Source organism: Botryllus schlosseri, chromosome 1 (assembly GCF_051294905.1).
Source record: "Botryllus schlosseri isolate E-star chromosome 1, Bs_hap1, whole genome shotgun sequence".
Classification (NCBI taxonomy): Eukaryota; Metazoa; Chordata; class Ascidiacea; order Stolidobranchia; family Styelidae; genus Botryllus; species Botryllus schlosseri.
The window spans coordinates 33,217,182-33,240,075 of record NC_137236.1 but is presented as its reverse complement, the minus strand read 5'-3'; the positions used below and the strand labels follow the sequence as shown (position 1 = coordinate 33,240,075).

General features: G+C 41.6%; 2 long non-coding RNA genes across 3 annotated transcripts in view; one reads left to right on the top strand and one right to left on the bottom strand.

The window, feature by feature from the left end:
- LOC145447993 (uncharacterized) overlaps positions 1–22,894 on the bottom strand; it is a 272,776-nt gene that overhangs the window by 172,770 nt on the left and 77,112 nt on the right. The window lies entirely within an intron of this gene.
- Positions 3,262–22,894, top strand: part of LOC145447979 (uncharacterized) — a 125,281-nt gene continuing 105,648 nt past the window's right edge. For both annotated transcript variants that reach the window (XR_013917767.1, XR_013917765.1), the window contains exon 1: positions 3,262–6,692. This is a non-coding gene — a long non-coding RNA (uncharacterized LOC145447979). The remainder of the gene's footprint in view (positions 6,693–22,894) is intronic.

Sequence of the window (22,894 nt, the reverse complement as noted above, 5' to 3'; positions counted from 1 at the left end):
ATCATAGACAATACTAAATGTGTTTACTGTTCAATGAACGACACTATTAGCTATGGCAGAATTACAGGTTCACTAAATAATCTTTTATTACCGGTGTAGCTCTATTCCAAGGCACCAAACCTAATCTTATTAGTAAGCAATGATCAGTGAGCCGGTATGATCACCGTAACGGGGTTAGCCAACCTAGCTATTTCTCAAGAATGATAAACAGTATTTTGTATCGCGATAAGAATAGCTATTTCTAACTGCTGGTAAAAGTTGTACAAAGTTTGAATAGATGTAATACTTCGATGCTTCTTCCCGTCAAAGCAAGTTTCAAAACGGGTGGTTCTGCACTGCGGTCTTGCCAACGCCTCAATGATAAATTTACATGCCCTATTTTAGGTAACCAATTAAAGGTTAATAGACACCGATTGGTTTACAGGTGGCACAGAGCATAGAAGGTTGTGGTTGTCCAAAATTACAATGACTCAGATGCTAGATCCGATGGGGAAGAAACACCCAAGGGGGTTCCGTAGCGGAACAATTTCTAGTGTTTCTCGATAGTTAGGTATAGTGTTGGCATAAGATTAGGTATAGCACTACGCCATTTTAATAAAAAATTGCACAAGTAAAATTGCATAAAATAGTCATCAGTGATTTCTTGAATAAATTTTCGTCGATCGAAACTGTGTAACGTTATCTGTCATTTTTGCATTAGTCTAATGATGCATCTCGCAATTTCAAAAGTGGCCGCTACTAAGTTAATTGCCTGTTACGTCATGTAAAATCTTGATTAAGTACATGTATCTTTATCTGACCTTGTGGTATTAACGCATCCACATCATTGGTACATTAATTGAAATTGCCGAGGCCAGTATACCAGACAGATGTATAAGTTTTAAGGCATCTACCACAGAACGATTCCAAATAGTTAAGCCACTATAGAGACTGTGAGGTTGAAATTTACCTGAATTCTTCTTTTGCCATTCAAATAGACATTCATAAGGATTCAGCCGAATCCAAACAACGTCTCAGCAACAGTGATCCATGCTGGTATCACACACTCGGTAAACTTTGGCCAATATAACCACTTGGCAATCCCGGCTGTTTGAAAATCTGCAACGTCACGAAGTTATATACCATTAAGCATTGATTAATTACTGAGGAAGGTTAAATTTTCGCTGAAACTGAGTCACGGTGATTGATTGCGTCATACCAATACCGGGGTTTATATATTATCAATGGTATCACCAACCCTGACTTACCGGCGTGAGGTTTCGAAAATCAAGTCCGGCCACTTTTTTTCAGCTGCGTTGAAACTCACTCCTAATTGGTAAATATAGAGCCATTTTCTTTGCCTTAATGCCAGTAGATGCAAGTTCAAGCTGAATAGACGTCCATACTGTGGTATCTATCTGGATTAAACCGGAACAAGACCGGTATAGGCTTAAAAAGAAAATGTATTGACAAACTCCCACTCATCAACAATTTATAACCCTTCTGATCAGCATGCTGTAGCCTGTTGACAACTGCCTTGTCAGTTTTCTGCACTATTATAAGAGTAATTTGCAGATTAGGTCTTAAATTCTAAACAATAAGGTGGGCTCATCTCATTTTTAGTAAATTATTCAGTGTTACTGGTGAAGTTACCTATTTGCAGAAGGTATTTCTGCCAACGTTTGCTCAGGCTCTGTGTTTTCGAGGGGGGGAGAGAGTATTTTATTTGAACTCAGTCTGGACTAGGTAGCAGACAATACAGCAATAATGGCGATACAGAGTACACTTCACGATATTTGTTATGATAAGATTATGCTCATGCAGATTACTGAGCCTTTGACAGTGGAAAAACAATATTTTAAGCATATGATGTTCCACCGATGGTCATAAATTACACGTCTTTGCATTTAAGCTAAAAATATGCTTAACAATATTTAGAACTGACGAAAGATTGCAGATAACTGGATAATTTTGCTAATTGCTGAGTATTTTTGTTTCGTTCTGATTGGTAGTCAGTTCATTTCAATGGTAGATCATAAATCACTCAATAGTATGGGCCCAAACTCCAAAAACTAAAGCAATGAGGTCTGGATCTTCAAGTATTACGAGTTTTGAAATCACCAGAGTACTTTGTTGAGTCCTAGTGGCCTTCTGAGTTGTAGGCATATAGGTATTAGGGCTAAATCTAACTTGGCTGAGTATAGTTCAATTACGTGAGGCCATTTTTGAAGACATGACATGTACAAATAATAGATAGTGACTGTTTTGGTTGAAAACCTTCCACTAAGATAATATTGAGTGCGTGTGTGTGAGAGAGAGAGAGATGAGAACCGAAATGGGGGCATTTATCAACTATTTTCTAGACCCACTATGAATAATTACCAGTAGAAGTAAACGGATGTGAAGACCAACTCCAAACAATGACCACCTATGTTGTAAGAGAACCACCGTGTGTTTATTATAAAAAGGTATGGTAATCATCTTTGAAAAATACTTTATTTCTTTATTTGTTCATTTATCTATGGAAACTTGTTCGATATGATGAAGTTTTTTTGAAGCATTTCTTTTTATTGTATAAATATATTTTTTTGAGCTTGGGCATAGAGCCGATATTACGGTGTTCGCTGCTTGGGGGTAGTGCCTGGTGTCGGCCAGCGGAACCGTCTATTGCGCGACCCAATAGTAACCCTTTTTCATTAAAACCGTAGAACATCTTAAGAATCACCTATGAAAATGAATTCTTACCTTGTTGGACAGCATCCAACCGCAAAGTGATGTGAAATTGTAATTATGTATATAAGGTATATATTTGTGTGAGTCGTACGTTTGTCCCTACCCTATGGGGTTGGTAATGTAGTAATGAGGTATATACGAAGTAGGTTGTGATGAAATCTCACTTTTTGACACCCATGGTTACGCGAGTAGACGCTGCATTTCAACCACGATAGGAAGGAAGGAGGGACAAATATATCGTCGCAAAACAATGTATATAAAGTATAAGTGTTACAGTATGTATATATAAGCACCCACGAAAAAAATTGATAAAAGAATTTGAAAAAAATTAAACACTTGCGGCGGATAAAACATACAATAAGGAAATTTGCCATGTATAAATATAGTAATATATAAAACGAATATATTATGATAAAATGACCCTATGGGTTAACAAATTGTTATCTAACATAACTTAGATAGGATATGAAGTTGGAGTCGGACTTGGGATTGGATTTGGGTTCGGAATCGATTCAGACCCCGACGTGAATCATGTGACCTGAAAACTTTTCGTGTACAAATTTATGATTAATTTACACCAATTATGAAATATTAGTAGTGATAACATGTGTCCACGATTACGCTGCAGGGAATTCGAGATCGAGCACTCAGTCTGGGTACCACAAAAATATATGTCTCTCGATCAAGGACTGAAATCGCTGAGATCACTGAGATTCCTGATGATGACACATACGTTATCAGGAGTATCAGAGTATCTGTGTGACATTGGCCGATGAGTCTAATTTAAGCTCCGCCATTGGAAACAATGATATGACTTCGCCACTGGTGACAGCACAGGACTGGAAATGATAGATTATCCAGAGAAGCCTGGAAGACTAAATTTATAGGCACAGGACTGGAAATGATAGATTATCCAGAGAAGCCCGGAAGACTAAATTAATAGGCACAGGACTGGAAATGCTAGATTAACCAGAGAAGCCTGGAAAACTAAATTAATAGGCACAGGACTGGAAATGCTAGATTATCCAGAGAAGCCTGGAAGACTAAATTAATAGGCACAGGACTGGAAACGCTAGATTAACCAGAGAAGCCTGGAAAACTAAATTAATAGGCACAGGACTGGAAACGCTAGATTAACCAGAGAAGCCTGGAAAACTAAATTAATAGGCACAGGACTGGAAATGCTAGATTAACCAGAGAAGCCTGGGAAACTAAATTAATAGGCACAGGACTGGAAATGCTAGATTATCCAGAGAAGCCTGGAAGACTAAATTAATAGGCACAGGACTGGACATGCTAGATTATCCAGAGAAGCCTGGAAGACTAAATTAATAGGCACAGGACTGGAAATGCTAGATTATCCAGAGAAGCCTGGAAGACTGAATTAATAGACACAGGACTGAAAATGCTAGATTTTTGAGAGAAGCCTTGAAAACTAAATTGATAGGGCTGACTGATAAAGTCTTAGGGTACACTCAATGATTTGGCATCCCTTTCAGGTTTAATTAAACTATGTTTAATGAAGAAATCATATATAACCTGAATAAATAGATATATATGATAGCCTATATGTGTAGTAATTGTGATGTATATATAATCGGAATAAAATAGTATGTTAATTAGGTTAGAAAAGACCCTAGAACACATAGGAAAGTGTACTACAAATAATATGAACTTGAAAATGGCAAATAAATTGGCCCCATCCACACATTTGCTTTCCGAAACAGATGTGTCGATGATCAAGAACCACGTTAGTCATAGGTCCACCCTGATGTCGACACATGCGTTTTACGAAGCGGGTGCGTCAACCGTTTGTTATATCGATATATGTACAAGAGTTGGGACAATGTTATTTTAACGAGTTATAGACGTACGCATAAATTTCGTCATGAAGTACAAGTGTCATTCTCATTTTCGAAATTATAAGACAGATTAAATACGATATCAAGATATTCTACACACCCGTGTAGTTAAGCTATCGTATGAATCGATGACGGGACATATTAATTCATTCCGCACGATTTTGTCGAAAGCCTGTTCCGTCAAGCACTAATGTACCGAGAGGACAACGAGTTATACAAGAAGATGGAATCACCACTCCACGATATCGCGATTCTCCCGGAAAAAACGGCAGCTATATTCCACCTTGCAATCGCCGAGCTGAATTTTATAGATTGGTGACATTTCGTCCATATCAAAAGAAGCTTCAGTTTTGCCAACTGATATGGTGGCCGCGAGATTTTATTGGGCTGGATACAAAGATAGAGTGAAGTGTTTCAGCTGCGGTGTAAACATGGACTACGCCTGAAAAGTGAGCAAAAAAACCTTCACCGGCCGCCGAAATAGGAACGCAAATACGCGTCGCTCGAACCAGATTGTCAGAGGAAGATGCCAAGAAGATGCAGTTGGACAGCATACGATTTAGCAGAAGTCACACAGAAACGAGCCACCAGCAGACGATCAAATATTCATTTCCCTGTGAACGATGTCGTACAAGACCCTTTGATACTACTCGATATAGTGCCAGTCGATTCAAATACACAAACTGCGCAACAGTCAAAGAGTAGACTGGGCAACTCTGTTTATGCTAGAAACAGAATCGGGACGCCATCAATATTAGAAATTGCATATCTTGAAGAAATTGCTGAGAATCTGATGGTTATACAAGAAACCATACTTTGCAAACAATGCAAGAATAATAGGAGTGAAATTACCCTGATCCCCTGTGGACATCTGGGTCTGTGTCAAGAATGTTCGTCCGATGCTGAGCGCTGCATATTCTGCAATGGGAAAATATCGCAAAAGATCAAAGTGTATGGAGCTTGACGGTGCAGGCAAGACAAACGTATTTCTGTCTAGTGGACTGGAAACAAAGTTGTGTAGTGAAGCTAGTTCGCTTTAATATGTTCAAATACTATAATTACTATGTTCTTGATGATTTCTATCAGGTTGCTTTAAATGGCGCTAACATTTTCATGCCCTGAACATAGTTAAGAGTTAATGGACATTTGTTATATAAATAGTAAGTTGTCGCTGCATAATTGCATTTGTAGTTGACTGAGGGTGTGGTCATATTACTACGTATTGAATCATTGCGTGATGTACTGGTATGCGTATTGTTGTTCACACACATATTTGGGTCACCGTTTAATAGAGTGGTACATGATTAATATATATTTGTTTGTTTTGTGTTAACCGTATTGATTTAAACTATCAATAATAGTGCATGACGATAGCAGGGTTTGACTAAGTGAGACTTGTGACTAACTACTTTATATGTAAATAGCTGGGCCCTGTAGGGATAACTAGGGTGTATGTGTAAACGACATTAAATTAGGAAATTACTCGTCCTTGACACGTTGTTTAATGTCACAAGTTACTAAAATAAATACCCCTCCCTACAATAACGTCGCAGATTCTCTACAAAGTCAAACCTGTTACAATGAGTGTTTATAATAATCTCTGTTGTACCGGCTCGTACAGTAAGGCGTTATAACCGACCACGCCTTATGTTAGTGTCGGGACCCTTCACCCTAACGGGATAGAAGTTTAGGATTCGTGGTAAATCAGATCTATGGTCTGTGAGACACGGTACATACGAATGAATAAAAAGCTTAAAACACCAGTACCATCGAACCCAGAGATATAGTAGATTGTGATCAAAATACTATTGCAATTGAGTGTTGTGTAATGACACAATATTTCATGAATGAATTTTTCGGCAGGATAGGCCGTCACATGAATTATATGTGTAAACCAACCTTGGAGCTGATTTTCGGCAGGACAGGCCGTCGCATGAATTATATGCGTAAACAAACCTTGGAGTATTGAGAATGTTTATTAACCGTGCATGATGATGAATAGGTTTAGATAAAACTTGTAATGTAATTGAAGCATGTTTACCAATTTTATCAGGTTTTACTCATAGAAACCTCATTCCTCTTTGCATGGTTATAATTGGAGTATTTGGTTGTATTAAGGTTTAGCTTACTAGTTATACCAGTGTAGTTTTAAGTTCTGGACCTGGAGGTCATTGTCTGATAGGATCCAGCTGCTGCTACCCTTACCACTGCTTCGATCACCATTTGTGGATGCTACAAGGTCACAACATCAACACAGATAGGGAAAACCAACACTGTGAAGTAAAATCGAACCAAGTGTGGACTCTCGCAGTAACAAGCGTTGCTGGAGCTGCACTATAAACGTACTGGAGGCACCACTGGGATTATTACTTCCAGTGCAGCACGTTGACCTATCAATGTGTTCAAAGGCGACCATCGTTAAAACCGTATTGGTCGTGACCCTGATTGCGTCTGTAATTTCATTGTTAGTTACGTTGTCACCAGTATATCTACTTTTGGTAACGGGGTTTTCTTCAGCTACAGTTCCGATTGGAAACGGAAGACCTAACAACGGAGTTGCAACACCGTTCCCAACTCTTATTGGCTCGCAAAACATATCTGCAGGACGCCAATTTATCATTACTAAAGACTCGCTTTCTAAACTTCTGGAGTTCGAGACTAACGACCACAACTCATCACTCGGAACAACACCGCGGCTACCTTGGACGACCCGACCATCTCCAGCGTAAAGCGGGCCCTCGAAAACTCTACTACGGGTATATAAATCAAATCTATTACTATTGCCATGCGAAGAATCTTGAAACTATTTAAAAAGAAGAAACCAACGGAGGCATCGGCGGAGCTAAAGCAGGGAATCCGACTGCTTAAATATACCCAAAAGCATCACGAAGATGTGCGAGACTAAGAGAGGCAACTTGCTAAAGATGTGGCCGACCAGACAAGAGTCCTAAAGGAGGTCAAAACGACCCTACCTGAGGCAGTGAAGGAGCTGGAAAAAGCAAGAAAAGACGTCCGGCGGGCTCAAGCTGACCTGAAGGCCGTTTGTGACGCCACTTCAAAAATTACTGGAAAGGTTTCCACTGGCGTATTAAACGAGATCTTGCAGACTGAATTCGAGCTGGGTGAAGCCCATACGCAGATGGTAGGAGAGAAACCGCATCCTCCTCCCGCCCTGACTGTCGTACCCTCAGCGCCTCCTCCAGCCTATGATCCACCAGCTATCCGGATGGTCAGGGAGACTCAGCCTATGCCCACCTTCACCGTGAAAAACGGGTTGGATTGTCATACAGTAACGGCGGTCTACCCTACGCACCCAGACGCGAAGGCTGATGCCCCATCTCGACCGACACCGGTTGCCCGTTCACTGATGGCTCCAACCTTTAGAACAAAAGGGAATATGCACCCGGCGATGAAGACCAAAGATGCTGCTAACACGCCCATGGCATATTGGACACCTACGGGAGTGGCGACAGGAGGACCGATGAGACTGGAACGCAAAACAGACTCCGAATTGGACAGTAAACATCTGCCCTCTTTCCGGAAACTGGTGTCGAGACCTCGAGATGCGAAGGGTCAGCGGCGGGACATTGACAAGTTGGGTGATGTTGGGACACGAAGTAGTCGGGCAAGAAAGTCGCCGAGCGACGCTAAGCACGTCATTTTCCGTGGAGAAAGGGAGGAGTATGATGAAGGAGACTCGGAGGGTCAACCAGAAGATTCTGATTCTGAATGTGCGACGACATCCCGACTGCAGAGGCTTGTACAGCAAATTGAATCCACACAGGACACCCTCCGGGAAGCTACTCGAAATGCTTTCCTTGAAGATAGTGGCGCTTCCCGAGAAATTCTTCGTGGTCCTGAGTATTACGATGCGGGCTATCTTCCAAATGGCCGGGGGAATCCTGGAATGCCGCGTTTCGCATCTACTCCAGATGACAGTGATGATGGCCGCCCAATTCAGCCGCTCTCGCGACAGATGGAGGTAATAGTAAACCCAACGCTAACTACACCTGTTAGATTTCAGTCCGAAAAGGAAATGATACAGTTGATAATGGATCCGGGGGACATGCCTCTTCTCAAATGGATGGAGAACACAATGAGGCGAATTCACCACGGTGAAGGTAGTACTGATGCTGATATAATATTGATGAATGCAATGCAAAAGAAATTGAAGAATGCGGGGCGTTACAAACAAGCTATTCAACTTGGAAACTTCTTCAACACAAACTCAGGAAACGCCAGCTGGGAATCCGTTATGAGGTCGCTATCACTTTCCAACCCGCAAGGAATTGTGAACAAGGAAAGAATTCTCAACGATTTCCGAAGAAATTATCATTGGGAAGATGAACCCCTTCCTCTACTTAACAGCGCCCTGAAACAACTAGAGATAGACATGGACGATCTAGTTTTGGATAATCCGGACGGGCTGCGACTCTTCCGCAATTTGAGACAGCAGCTGCCGGAAGCGCTCAGGTTGATTATTCGAGGGTGGGAAGAACACACCTGGCGGAAAGTCGCAGAAGAACTACAACTGTTCTGGAATTCGGAATTCCAAGATGAACAGGAATCGAGTCCGACGTCTCAGAGAACCCGAAGAACGCAGAAGAACGAGTCGCCATTGCCGCCTGTACATATCTATAATGTACAGCCAGCTGGGCCTGTGGTACATAGCTATCCGACTCACCCTAACGGAGATGGACAACGGGAAATACCTCTACAGCCTACTTCCTCGTCATCACATCTTCCGCCGGAATTCGACGCAACGCCACCTCGACCTCCCAGAATCATCCCTTTACAGCCTATTAAGAATATAGGACAGGTTACACAACTACGCCGAAATCCTGTTCGCAACGCAAGATTAAACCGGCCCCCTACTAACGTATCGAGTGGTATCGGGCCAGGCAGACGAGCGCAAACTACTAGGACAGTGGTTCCCAACCGGGGAGGAATTCCCCCCTTGGGGGGAATTTTGCAATTTTTAGGGAGGAATTCCACTTTAGAATTGTAACGGATTTCCCAAAATGTTCATGTCCGAACTGTCCTGTTGGCAACCAGTTATATCAGAGCGTATGCTCCTTATAGCTGTTTTTTTTTGCTGAAAGTATGTTCAAATGCTATTTGAAATCTCTTTCCCCCATACAAGCTCGCCCTTTTTTTTGAACTAATTCAGATGTGTGCTGCAGTTCGCAAGACAATTTTGTAGGCCAGCGACGGCCTCTCAATCAAATATATTCTACGCGAGCAAATGTCGTGCCGAATCTATCACAACAAGGCCTCTAACGAAAGTATTTATCTTATATTTTCATGTCAACATTTTCATAAAGTGACAAAATGTTCCAACGTCATTGATTCAAGTCAAAGAGATCGCTAGCCTTGCTTTATTTTTAGTGAACAGCTACTCGATCGCAAAAATGCATGTTAAACTTGGTGCAATGTTGCCGAAACCGAATGAATGTCGTAAATCTCAATGAGCTCAAGCAGGAAATCTGATCACGTGTATGTTATATATCAAGGTATATATCAGGGCTGTAACTAAGTCACGAGGCTCCGAGTCACAAGTCAATTTCACTTTCTCAGTTTTGACTCGAGTCAAGTCGAGTCATTTTCAATTCACCATTGAGTCAAGTCCGACGGTCCAAGTCACCGAGCATAGGGTCGAGTCCGAGTTATGGTATTATGACTCGAGTCCGAGTCCAACTCCTTGTGTTGACTGCTCAGTTTCCAGTTAATGTCTTGTTAAACTCACTTATTATAACTCTGTTTGGTGATATTGAATGATTTTGATTTATACTAATTTTCCTCACTTTGAGCAGTTTATTGTCCCATTCTCAAGTACCAGGACCAATAGACAAAATTCCAATAGGAAGGCCAGTTTACTGTTCTTCGAAATTACAATGAAATGTCGGTCTTGGCCGTCTTATAGTCACGAGTGATATGGCTTGGTTCGAGTCATGTACAATGACTCCAAGTTGGGTCAATACATACAGATTGTCTCCAGTCGTGTCGAGTCTTTTCCCTATTTTGATAAAATGACTCGAGTCAAGTCGAGTCATCACAATGCTGACTCGAGTGTGGTCAATCCTGCTATATATGAAAATACCAATATTATTGGCCAAATGCATACGCACACTTGAGAAAAAAATCGCGAGACCAGCAAATTTATGCATACTGATTTTTCACAGTGGTTATATTAGCGATTGGTGCATGATAAGCCGAAAACACAAATGGAAGTATAGAGGTCTGTTGTGTCAATCTTTCCAGAATTTGTTTGATTGGGACCAAGACCATTGTTTTTGGAGGTCTACAAAGTATTGTTACAGCCCTGCTAGAACAGACACTCCGTACCTCCGGTCTTATTCTTCGGTCAACAGGTGATTGCGCGGTAAAAAATGACCTTTTTTAATCATCGGGCAGATTTCTCCTAAGGGGGGAATTTTGGCTCAAATTTCGGCCAAGGGAGGCACGAGATGAAAAAGGTTGGGAACCACTGTACTAGGAGAATGCTGGAACGAACACAGAATGTACAAGGCGCCTCTGCTGGACCCGATACCCAGCCTCTACATATTTCAGGGTCAGCACAATCCGGTCAACAACCAGGAACTTCAAGCCAAAGAAGCCCACGAACAGAAGGAACACAAGATTCTGGAGTGGGACCAGATAATACGCAAATCACTCCGTCAAACAGTCAGGAGGCTCGCCACATCGCGGAAAGCCAAGGTGAGAGGTACAATTTCCTTAGAAATGATAATATATTTGCCCCATTAGGTTTGTATTTGAATCCTTCCCAGGGCCAGGCCCTTTCGGTACGTTATTATTGTAAGGCTCCCGGACACCAATCCCGGCATTGCATTGCCAAGTTTATCCTTTGGCTAAACAATGAGGTACTCTCTAGAGATAGCGAATTGGGGTGGGCAATCCGTAAACGGGTCCGACCGGTACCGCAGCGTATTAAGGAATCCGCTGAACGCAACTGGCGTCCGTTCCTTACTACCCATGGATTATTGACGATTTCAGACCTTGATCGGTATCTCATATCCCATGGTTCTCCCCCGTTGGCAGAAAGAACGAATCTATGTGAGGCCTATTATGATAGTAGACCTAAAAACAGAGATAGAACCCACTGGCACGATAGGGGCCAATGGGGTCCCAGGGGGCCACCCGCGAATCCAATTCCTAATAACGGCCAAGTAAACTGGATTGCGCCTTCATATAGACAAGAGCCGCACCAATATGCCACCTCTTACTGGACAGATGAGGAATTAGAACAAGGCTTACGCGTTTCAAAAAACGGTTGGGGGCGCTGATTGATCCGGTAAATCAGCTCCCTGACACAATATTACCCCAACACGTTAAAACTGTACATAATGCCTCGTTACCTTTGTTTACGTTCCTTGATTCACTGGACAACCCCCTACAACCGGATTTCGCGGAATTATTCGGTGGGCAACTTTTATACCTAGTGGATACAAACACAGACACTAAATTTATAGCCGATACTGGCAGTATCCCCAATTTGATTATGAAAAGCGTGGTAAAAAATAAATATCCAAAAAGCTGGGCTGAACGACAGCCACTTGATATGAAATTGCGCGGAATAGGAGGCTCGTCCCGAGTCGACTCCCTAGTGATAGTACCTCTTGACGGGTTGCAAGTTCCATTTGCAACTGGCAAAGGAGTTCCTCTTAATATAGTGGGGCTAAAATGGATTGACAAAGTACGACAATTACCGAGTATAGACACTGAATTTAAAACTCCGTCTACTGATAATGAAGAATTGTCATTGGCAACACTACATAGTATGACTTTACGCGATAAAAAGGACGAAACCGGAATTGGAAACAGTCCTTGCAAAACTGTGACCAAGGATGGGTTGGTGAAAGCTGCAGAACAGCAGAGCGTCGAGACGGCAAGGGCCGCTGGCGCTGGCGTCGAAGTGGCAAGGGCTGCTGACGCAAACGTTGGGTCGGTAAACACCGCTGACGTTACAATAGAAAAGAGAGACTCTTTGGGTGCCGAGCAAGGAAGGCCTGCTGACACCTGCCAAAATCGCGTCGAGCGAGGAAGTCCCGCTGACGCAAATGTAGTTCAAACTAATCAAGGAGGCTCCAATGATGTAGGCAATATGAGCGTCGAGTTGGCAAGGGCCGCTGACGCAAACGTTGGGTCGGTTAACACCGCTGGCGTAACAAGAAATCAAAGAGACTCTTTAGGTGCCGAGCAAGGAAGTCCTGCTGACACCAGTCTAATTCGTGCCGAGCGAGGAAGTCCCGCTGACGCGAATGGCGGTCAAACTAATCAAGCAGACCCCGAGGATGTAGGCAAAGCTGCTTGTCCAGATGACGGTAAGGCATCGGTGCGGAATGATCCCACGACAGTTGCCGTCATGCCTACTTCACTCAACAATAGTTCCAACGCAGCTACTACTCATTTTCCGGATATGAGTCCGGAGGAGACTAAAGAGGAGTCTGGAGATTTTAGGATGCAAGTCTCTCCAGAACAAGGGCCCCCGTCGAATCAAAGTTCCGGCGGCGTGACGTTAGGCGTGGGCACGCGCCGAGATCAGAGGTTAACACGAATAGGTAGGGAAGTCCCGCTGACGGCAAAAAACCTCGCCCTCTCCCCACCAACTACAAAACCCCGATTATCGCATAAGCTAAACAGAAGGATGAACGGTCTGGTAACCACGTACGTTCTACAAGAGGGAACCAGTGCTGAGGTAAATACTGAACTTGAGGTCCTGCGCCCACAATCAGCAGAGCTAGCAAAATGGCTCTATAAGCCCCTTGATTCAGCTACGCCAGAAAATATCATTATTGCCGACAACGTATGGCCAGAGGTCTACAAACCTTTTGCGACTGAGCTTGAAGATCTGCGATGTCATCTTAGCGCGCTCCAATCTATGAAGTACAAGTACGACAGCGAACTAAAAGACCCATCAACTAAGCCATTTGTCTCTGGCCCCTCTAGTGTGAAAGGGGAAAGCCATACCAAGTATTTACAAGAGTCTGTAACCATGTGGTCAGCAAATATGGAGTCATGCGCGGTGAAACCAATAACGGAGAAGTACCAGCAGCACATAAAAGAACGTGGCCAGGCTGATAGAAAAAATACAATAGCTATGGAGGCCTACATTTCTCTCAGCACAAAGACGGCCGAAGATAACTTACTTCTCTTACGAGTTGGGTTTAAAATAAAGGAAGTGATTTATCTCAGCACGATGCAAGTATTCGCGTCAGATGGATTGTCCCGATCCTATTGGATAGGAATGGCAGTAGGAGATGACGGTCCCCGTGCTGCTTCTCCGAAAAGGGAAAAAGTAACCCATATTTTGAGTGCATATCAACAAGAAGGGGTGCAACGAACATTAATGTACCAATACCGGCTTGCAGAGTGCCAAGACTCGACAAATGGATACCACCAATCGGAATACATACATGCGATTGTACAAGGCAAACTGAAATCAATTGTCGAAATGACCGAAATAAAAGACGTCATGATAAGTTGCGATAGGGCTGTAGTCACGAACTACGGTTTGGCCGGGACACACGGACATGCGAAAGGATCGATTCCCCGCTACTGGGTGTACGGAGGTGACGGCATGTTGTGTCACATGGCGACTGAATCGAACGCAAAAGTTCTCATGAACGAGGGGATCAAAATGATGAACAGAAAGTTTGTTCATCCTAGCAAGTCAAATACGACAAAGACGCTAGGCCGGAAGATTGTTATCAGCATGAATACGGCGGACCTGAAGACTGAAATTGCTACATTCTCCATATCCCGATGTCGTGCTGTGTACAAGACCAATACCGGTGAAATTAGTGCAATTGGGAGATTGAAAATATCGCGGGATGATCGCTTCTGTGTTCACAAAATAGTTGTGCTGAACTTTCAGGGATTGGACTGCACGAGGTATTCAGTTGGACAAAACCTAAAACGCGTCACTAGAAATATGCTGAATAAGCAGGCGTGCACTTAATACGAGAGAATAATTGATTAAAAAAAAGGGGGATTCATGTTAGTGTTTCACATGAAAGAAATCGATTCTTTCATGGGGAAACATGAAATGGGACGTGTTGCACATGCGCCGGGAAACCAGGCGAATACTATATGTGTTCCGAAAATTCCTTCCGCGATGAGATCGATGGCACTGGCGAAGTGATCTTGTTCGTGATCGTGTGATCGTGTGAAGTGATCGTGTTTGTTAGGCTTTTTTGCGTATTGGCACCGATTTCGATGGATACTGCACATTTTGTGGTTTCGTTTGACATTATTAACCTATGAAATCGTTAGGTTTTTTTTCTTCTTATTGTTTTTTAGCACTGATTATGCGTGGATGCTGCACATTTTATGGTGTCTTTTGACAAACTATCCCAAATAAAGCGTTTTTGTGTCTAATTCGAGTCTGAAACTATCTATTTAGCGGACGATGCCAAAACTGCCAGAAATAAAAATCGAAAAATGCCAAAAATAAGTTATTTTTGGCAGTTTTGGCATTTGCCAAAAATAACACGGCCTCCCGATTTCGGAATCCAACAGTCTTGTAGGAATTATGTAAGATTGAAGCGACGGCCAGTGCGTAATGCGAAGCCAATACATCCCCTTATTTTGTAGCTGTTATGTATTTTGCACCCATAGCCACGATGAATTGTGGTATGTGATAGCTATTTGCATAGGCTGCATTGTCGTTGTTTGTGTCCTTTATGCTGTGTTCGACTGCAATACCTATAACCACTAATTGTGGTATGTGATTGAGATAGCCATACTTACAAAGCCTGCATTGTTGTTTGTGGTAGTGGTGCCACTCCTAAACACTAGATCTAGTGTATTTTGACTTGACCTAGTGCATTTTTTTTTCGAAATTCAGCAAATCTAGTGTTGTTTTTTTTACTGAATAAAATTTGTAACTGAGGATGCTTTTTTCATGTTCTTCGAATAGTTTATACCGGAAGGCCTACTTGAAAAGATAGAAATTATTATTTGTCCTAACATGCCCATTTGACACAATAACGACCGGTCCTACATGTATTATAAAATGTGTAATTGCAACGGCTACCATTGTGCAAAGAAAATGCTCCCTATACACCCGCTTCTGTTGTTATTCACATTTCAAGTCTCTTTACGTGCGTGTTGTTCTTTTGCATGTGTGGGGGGGGGCGTGCCTCACCAGCCGTGAACCTCGCCGCACGTCACTGACCTTATCTTATACTGCGTGGCACGGCTTGAAAGACATGTAATGATAAATTACCTTTCCAACTATGAACAATCGATACATGGCACCTGCATGTTTTGAAATATTGAAAATGCAAAATTCCGACGTAGACCGCACTAAATGTTCTCGTGGCCCGAGAGGGCCCAATACCAATCTCCATAACAATGAAAAATTCGAGGCTGATTGTGGGAGTTCCAGGGCGTAATCAGTGCAGAGTCAGCTTTCGATTGATACCCGTTTTACCAAATTTAATGCTCGGCAAGCCGGTCAAAAATGACCATCAAATTGCCTGTAGCCAAATGGAAATTGTGGCGTGAATCAATTTCACTGAGGCGTGAGATTTGTCTGTGTCGACACCATATAGGACACTATGGTCTTATGAAAAGTGTAGTAGCGGGACGTGCTGCAAGTCGGTACATAAGGAATCAAAAATAAACAAGGTATCGGGCTAATGTAAAATGACCAATCTAATGAAAACACCATGAATATGAAACAAACAGACAAATCTTATACGTTATGCTAAAGCGGCTAAACGAATGCACAAAATGCGGAAAATTTAGAAATCTTCATTCTCAAAAACAACGGATGTGATAGAGCAAATCGGAGTTCCTATTCGGATTCAGGGAACCGAAGTAACTTACAATCAGGTGCAGAGGTGGTCAGTAACGAAGTACTTCTACTTTTCCGAAGTGCTCAAGTAGATTTCCTCTACTTCTGGTACTTACTCAAGTAGAACTGAATTTCACTACTTCTACTTCTACTTCATAATATTTTGTGATCTACTTACTTACTTTTCGCTATTTTCAGTTTGTCAAGTAGAAGTAGTTTAATCCTCCAATCAGGAAGATAGCCTGAGATATTCGGGCTGTTTTCACGGAGTATCGAAATTTAATTTTCATAAAAGTTGAGTTGAACCCAGAATTTTCGTCGCGCTTCGCGCGCAGTGAAGTGGGAGTAACTAGTGTGATTTTACCAAAGTATCGGTGAACATAATTTAGGTAGCGGATTGGCGTGGTTCCGTTCACACCGCATTATCGCCCTTCGCCATATCAAGTATTTTCATCACAGTATATATGGCTTATCATAACGTTTGAAACTAATGTTTCGCAATTTAGCATTTACTTATCATATTGTAATCAAGCTATCCATGGCGTGTCCTAATCTGGAAAAGTGGACTCTGACCTTTTTTAGTTTTAGACCTGTTTTAGCATACCAACCTTCGAAACTTTCTGGACTAAAGACATTATAAATAGATGTTCCATTTTTAAATTTATAGTTCACTTTCAATTCCCAGTACCATATATTTTGATTTCTAATTTATATCAGTTCTTTTGTCTGGATAACGTGCATGTTGAAGTATAAAAACAAGTGTAGTAATGTCTTCAATTTCCAGAAATAAAGCTACACAATATAGCATTTTAACGTTTACTAATCGCACAAATTGTTTACACCGTATCCAATACAACATCTCCGTATTGCTCTTCGACTAAACTACAGGCCTTATAATATGGGGGAGTGTGAAGTACCATGATATTTTCTAAAACGTGCTTTTTGAGTAAACAGAGGATTAGTATCGCATTTCCATATCAATACTATCATTTTCATCCCATGATGTGGTCGAATGCATATCGAAAATTGGAGACCTGCCTGCTGGTATGCATCAATATGAATCATGCTCGTCACCTTTCGCATAGCTCAATTTGCACTTTTTTACTATCCATGTGAACGAATTACGATCGTTTTCACGACTACTTACTTACTTGAGTACTTTTAAAGTCAGTAAATTCTATCTCTACTCGTAGTTTTAGGTTGCTCATTGAAGAAGTACTTCTACTCGTACTTGAGTAGATTTTTTCGTCGCATCTTCTACTTCTACTTGAGTAGCTTTCTTGACCACTTTGACCACCTCAGGTGCCAAACCATAAAGCGGGCAAAAATATTTTTGTACGCCAGTGTAATTTATGATTGATGATTTTTTGTCGGAACTGAATTTAAAAAATATAACATAAAACCTATGCTATCTTCTACTAACTACTATTAATATCTGTAAAATTCCTGATTGTAGCTAGCCGATTCAATGCCATCTAACATTGAACGTGACGGAACACACAGTAGAGGAGATAAGCGCCACATTTTCCCCTTATTTAATCATTATTAAAAATAATATTTATGAATGTGTACATATGTAAATGATATCTTATTCTGAGTTAAAAGATAATTATTCAACATTTTAACATGCTTTGAACTTATGATCGTGCTACTCATTGCAATATTCACCGTGTATCATCCGATCTCGTTCCTCTAAACGAATTGACAATGCCTGCACCACTCCAGCCAGATGCCATGTTTTCTATGGAAGTTAGAACTATGCAGCAGCAATATTCTTTCAATATAGATCACTAATTTCGATAACCCAGCTCAAAACTATCGATATAAACAACGCATTTGGAAACAAAATATTATCTTTCATTCCGACGGTTAAGCTCCATGAAACATGACAGTAAAGAACGAAGTTGATAATATTTCGGTTAACTAAAATTGTTTTGTTCACGAATGATTCAATTGCGTTCCAAATGCGCAGTCTAGAGGTAAGGCAGCAGGCAGTAAAACGTATACAAAATGACTAACAATACAGGATTCAAGACATTGACGAAGAGCATGAACATGTCACATTAGCGGTTAAAAATCTGTGACATCGGAATAGGGTTTGTACTTTGTAGTTCGCGGACTTACGGTTATTGTTACATTCTAGGCTAGGCCTTTTAATAGGCCTACACATGTATATAACCAGAGGTGGTCAGTAACGAAGTACTTCTACTTTTTCGAAGTACTCAAGTAGTTCTCCTCTACTTCTGGTACTTACTCAAGTAGAAGGAATCTTCGTGACTTCTACTTCTACTTCGTAATATTTTGTGATCTACTTACTTACAGCTCTCTGCACCTTCCGCATAGCTCAATTTGTAGCTTTTGAAAGTCCATGCGAACGTATTATTCCTGTTTTCAAAACTACGTACTTACTTGAGTAGATTTAAAGCCAACAAATTCTACTTCTACTTCAAGTAGTTTTAGGTTGCTTATGAAAGATGTACTTCTACTCGTACTTGAGTAGATGTTTTTGCGTCGCTACTTCTACCTCTACTTGAGTAGCTTTCTTGACTACTTTGACCACCTCTGTATATAACCAACACCTCTTCATTTAACTACTTGATTCTACCACCCTTTTTCATGTTGATCGACTTTTGGTGTGTCGACCTTCAATGGTCACTTAAGAACTTGCCCATGACTGAATCCTCATCCTCTGACTTTGAGCATGGCCCAATTACATTTTGTCATTTGTTGTGAACAAATTATTTTAATTTCGTACAGAACAGGAGAATGCCATTAGCTTTGACTCCACCAAATGTTGTGTCCTCGTTTTGCTACACTATCATCGGCGCATTCAATCAAAATATTTTAGCAGGGTCGGTTTCGCACCTTCGCAGGTGACCCAATGCCCAACCCATTGTGCTCGCTGAACAACAGCACCTTGGTAGAAGATGCCTAATATGTGCACGGAGATAATGGAATTAATGTGGTTCTTGTACACTTTGAGCTCATGAAGAAGTCACGAAGTCACTCATGAAGCTCATGAAGAAGTCACGGTGATATTGTATTTAAATGCGGCCAAAATGCTATGGGGCGTAGCCTGGAAGCGTTCAAACTTCTATTTCTTTAGTTTGATGCAATAATACAAGTTGTGGTCCCGTTTTCGTTGTTCATTTTGTTTGTTTTCACTTATAAATAACACTGTTATAATTGACCTGCATGGTTGGTACAATTGCCCCTGGGTACGGGCGATTGTAAGATTTGAGCGGCGATTTTCGCGAACCAAAATTTCCATGATTGAGTGTTGATGGAGTTCCATTTTAGTTTCTATATAAACTATCGAGTTGCTGGCTTCCTTATATAAAACTTTGGAAATGAAAATCCCATGAGAACAACACGCAATGTTGGAAAATCCAAAAAGTGTTACAATTGTCCCCGGTCTCCCCTAGGTATAAAACTTTTACAAAGGTATATAATTATAGGGCGTGACAGTAACGTTATCTTCAATGAATAATCCGTTTACCTCAAACACTGTTTCTAAGTCACAGCTTTGTCGTCAACACGCCTCAATCGTTCGTTTTCCGTAGTCGGTGTATTGTGACTGCCAGGGCCGTAACAGCACTTCGTCAGCCCCCCAAACTTTGGTCTTGGGCCCCCCATAGGGTTATAGACCGAACTTCTGGGGGGCTTCGCCCCCCAGACCCCCCTCCAGCGATACGCCGTTTACCGCTGTTCATCATATTTATTGGGACTTTATGTGGTGAGTCACCTGTTGTCGCCTAAGCGCGCGAAAAAGCGCGAAAAATTTCTAGAATTCATGATTTCTTCGGTCAGTATGATCAGGAATTGCATATATTGTTATCAATTATTATCTCCTCTCTGCTCACGTAATCAAATTTGCCGTTAGAGCTAACTGAGGTGTGTTTAAAAAGGTAGGACCACTCAATAATAATTAAACATATTCGGGCGTATACCCGTTGGCAGGAACGAAACAGCATTTCGTCAGGTCTCCGAAAACGAGGGTCTTGGGCTCCCATATGATGATAAAACGACCCCTCCATCACGTTGTTCGCGTTCTATACTGTACTGTGAGCCAGCGCGAAGCGCGAAAATTTTCGATAATTTATGATAAAATCGGTCAATCAGATCGGCGATTGCATATATATTATGCTATCAATTTATTGACCTATCTACTCACGTAATTAGATTTACCGGTAGAGCTGAGTGAAATGTCTTGAAAATGGGAGGGCCCGTAAATAATGATTAAATATCTTCGGGCGGGCGGACTGGTTGATACGACTTCGTTACATGATGTTATTTCGTGACTTCCGGTCTGCTATATCAAAAACTATAGAATCGCTCAAACGATTTCAAATTGGTATTTCTTCACTGGCATAAAATTTTTCCCAGCAGGATGGTATTTGTCATGTGAGGTTCAGATTGCAAAGACAGGAACAGTCGGCGCCAGTAATTTAGGCGCCTATGTGGACAATTAAACCTATATGTATTTTGTATAGCCTATATAACGAAGTCTTCGGTCTGCATAAGAGCATATAGACCTTTTCGGCCAAGCGTTTCTCGCTGCCGATCGTTCTGGCACACTTCTTGGAGTCACATGTTATATGGCCTAAAACTTGATTGTATGTCTTGGTGTGTCGTGCCGCGGTAATGGGCCAATACCCAATAATATAGATAAACGGCTACTTGAATTCGCGCATAGCGCGAAAAAAATTTGAAAAAATTGCACAAATATTCAAAAAATACTGTCTGATTTATGCTAATTCACGAAATAATTTTGGGCGCCATTCGAGCTCGCCCCCCCCCCCCAATTGGGGGGTTTGGGGTGCGGCAGTTACGGTGCTGGTGACTGCTATGTAACAAAACAGATGACGCTTCGTTAGACACAAAAAAGGACACCAATGAATGCGATAACCGTTTCAACAGTAGCAAACGGTTTAAATCCTCGTACGTCATGTGAACAATGAAGCGTTCTCGCCGATTTCTCTGTCACTATCAAGAAATCAATAATCGGTATCAAACAACACATTCCCCTTCCATCAAATCGCATATGTCGCATAAAAATAATCTGATTGCTTTCGAATAAAGCCAGGCCATGGCTCATAGTCTTCCATCGGAAAAATTCTTGTTTTAAAACCCCACGGGTGCTACCGAATTATCATGAGGACATGTTCTATGTGTATGCAAAGTGTTGTAATTTCCGCTATTTCATTAGTTCACCGTCATCACTGTGCGTCAACCAAGTCTATGCCAACAGAAATAATTTGTGTATCATTTGAAAATCGCACATTAACTTATTTTGTTCTCTTCGTGCCTCCGCTATAGCTCCATCGTATTTTAAATTTTGTGTTTTACTCTGCGTTACGTCATTTTTAGCATTATCGATCGTTGTGAAGCAAAGTGTTGAATGTTCGCATTATATCTGGTGGCATGGTAACACCTGATGAGTGTCAGCTCGAAAATCTTCGAGAATAAAGTTGAATACATTATTCAAATGTTTGAATTTTGATGAGAAACGTACAATGGTGACGATGTTTGGACGCTAATATGCAACCCATCTCCTAGTGACGTAACTATATTGTGGCGCTGCTGTGAGTTCGTAGGCCGGGACACGCCAAAGTGGCGAGGTGGCTGGTTAGCGTTTAATTACTGATCAAAAGCACTTAATTACTTACCAGAAGGATCATTTATTCAAACCTTTTACACAGTGGTAGTAGATTAGGAAGTGTACTCTATGTTTGGAAAAGTAGGCTAATCAACAGGGTTGTAATCACTCGAGTCATGACTCGACTCGAGTCAGACTCGAGTCACGATTTTCGGATGACTCGACTCGACTCGAGTCATTTTCTCAAAATACGGAAATGACTCGACTCGACTCGAGTCAATCTGTGTATTGACTCGACTTGGACTCGAGTCATTGCGCAGTCATTGACTCGAGATTTAGACGGCCAAGACCGGCATTTCATTGTAATTTCGAAGCCAACACATTATTGGGATTTCGTTTGTTGTTACTGGTGCTTGAAAATGCGACCAGAAACTGCTAAAAGTGAGGAAATAGATATATTATAAATGCGAACCATTTAATATCACCAAACAGAGTTAAAAAATGGGTTTAGGAAGACTTTAACTGGAAACTGAGCAGTCAACACAATAACTTGGACTCGGACTAGTGTCATAATACCATGACTCGGACTCGATCCTCTGTTTGCTGACTTGGACTCGGACTTGACTCGGGGGGAATTGAAAATGACTCGACTTGACTCGAGTCAAAAATATAAAAGTGAGATTGACTTGTGACTCGGAGCCTTGTGACTTGGTTACAACCCTAATCAATCACCCATACCTATCGGTAGACTCCTCGAGTCATCACAACTCTGTGTACAATACCACCAGTTTAGTTGAAAGTCCATTATACCTAGGGTTACCATATTTTGGGATTAGGGAAGGGGGACACTTTTTGCTAATTACAGAAGTTAGATCACCGGACTAGAAAACTCCCGATTTT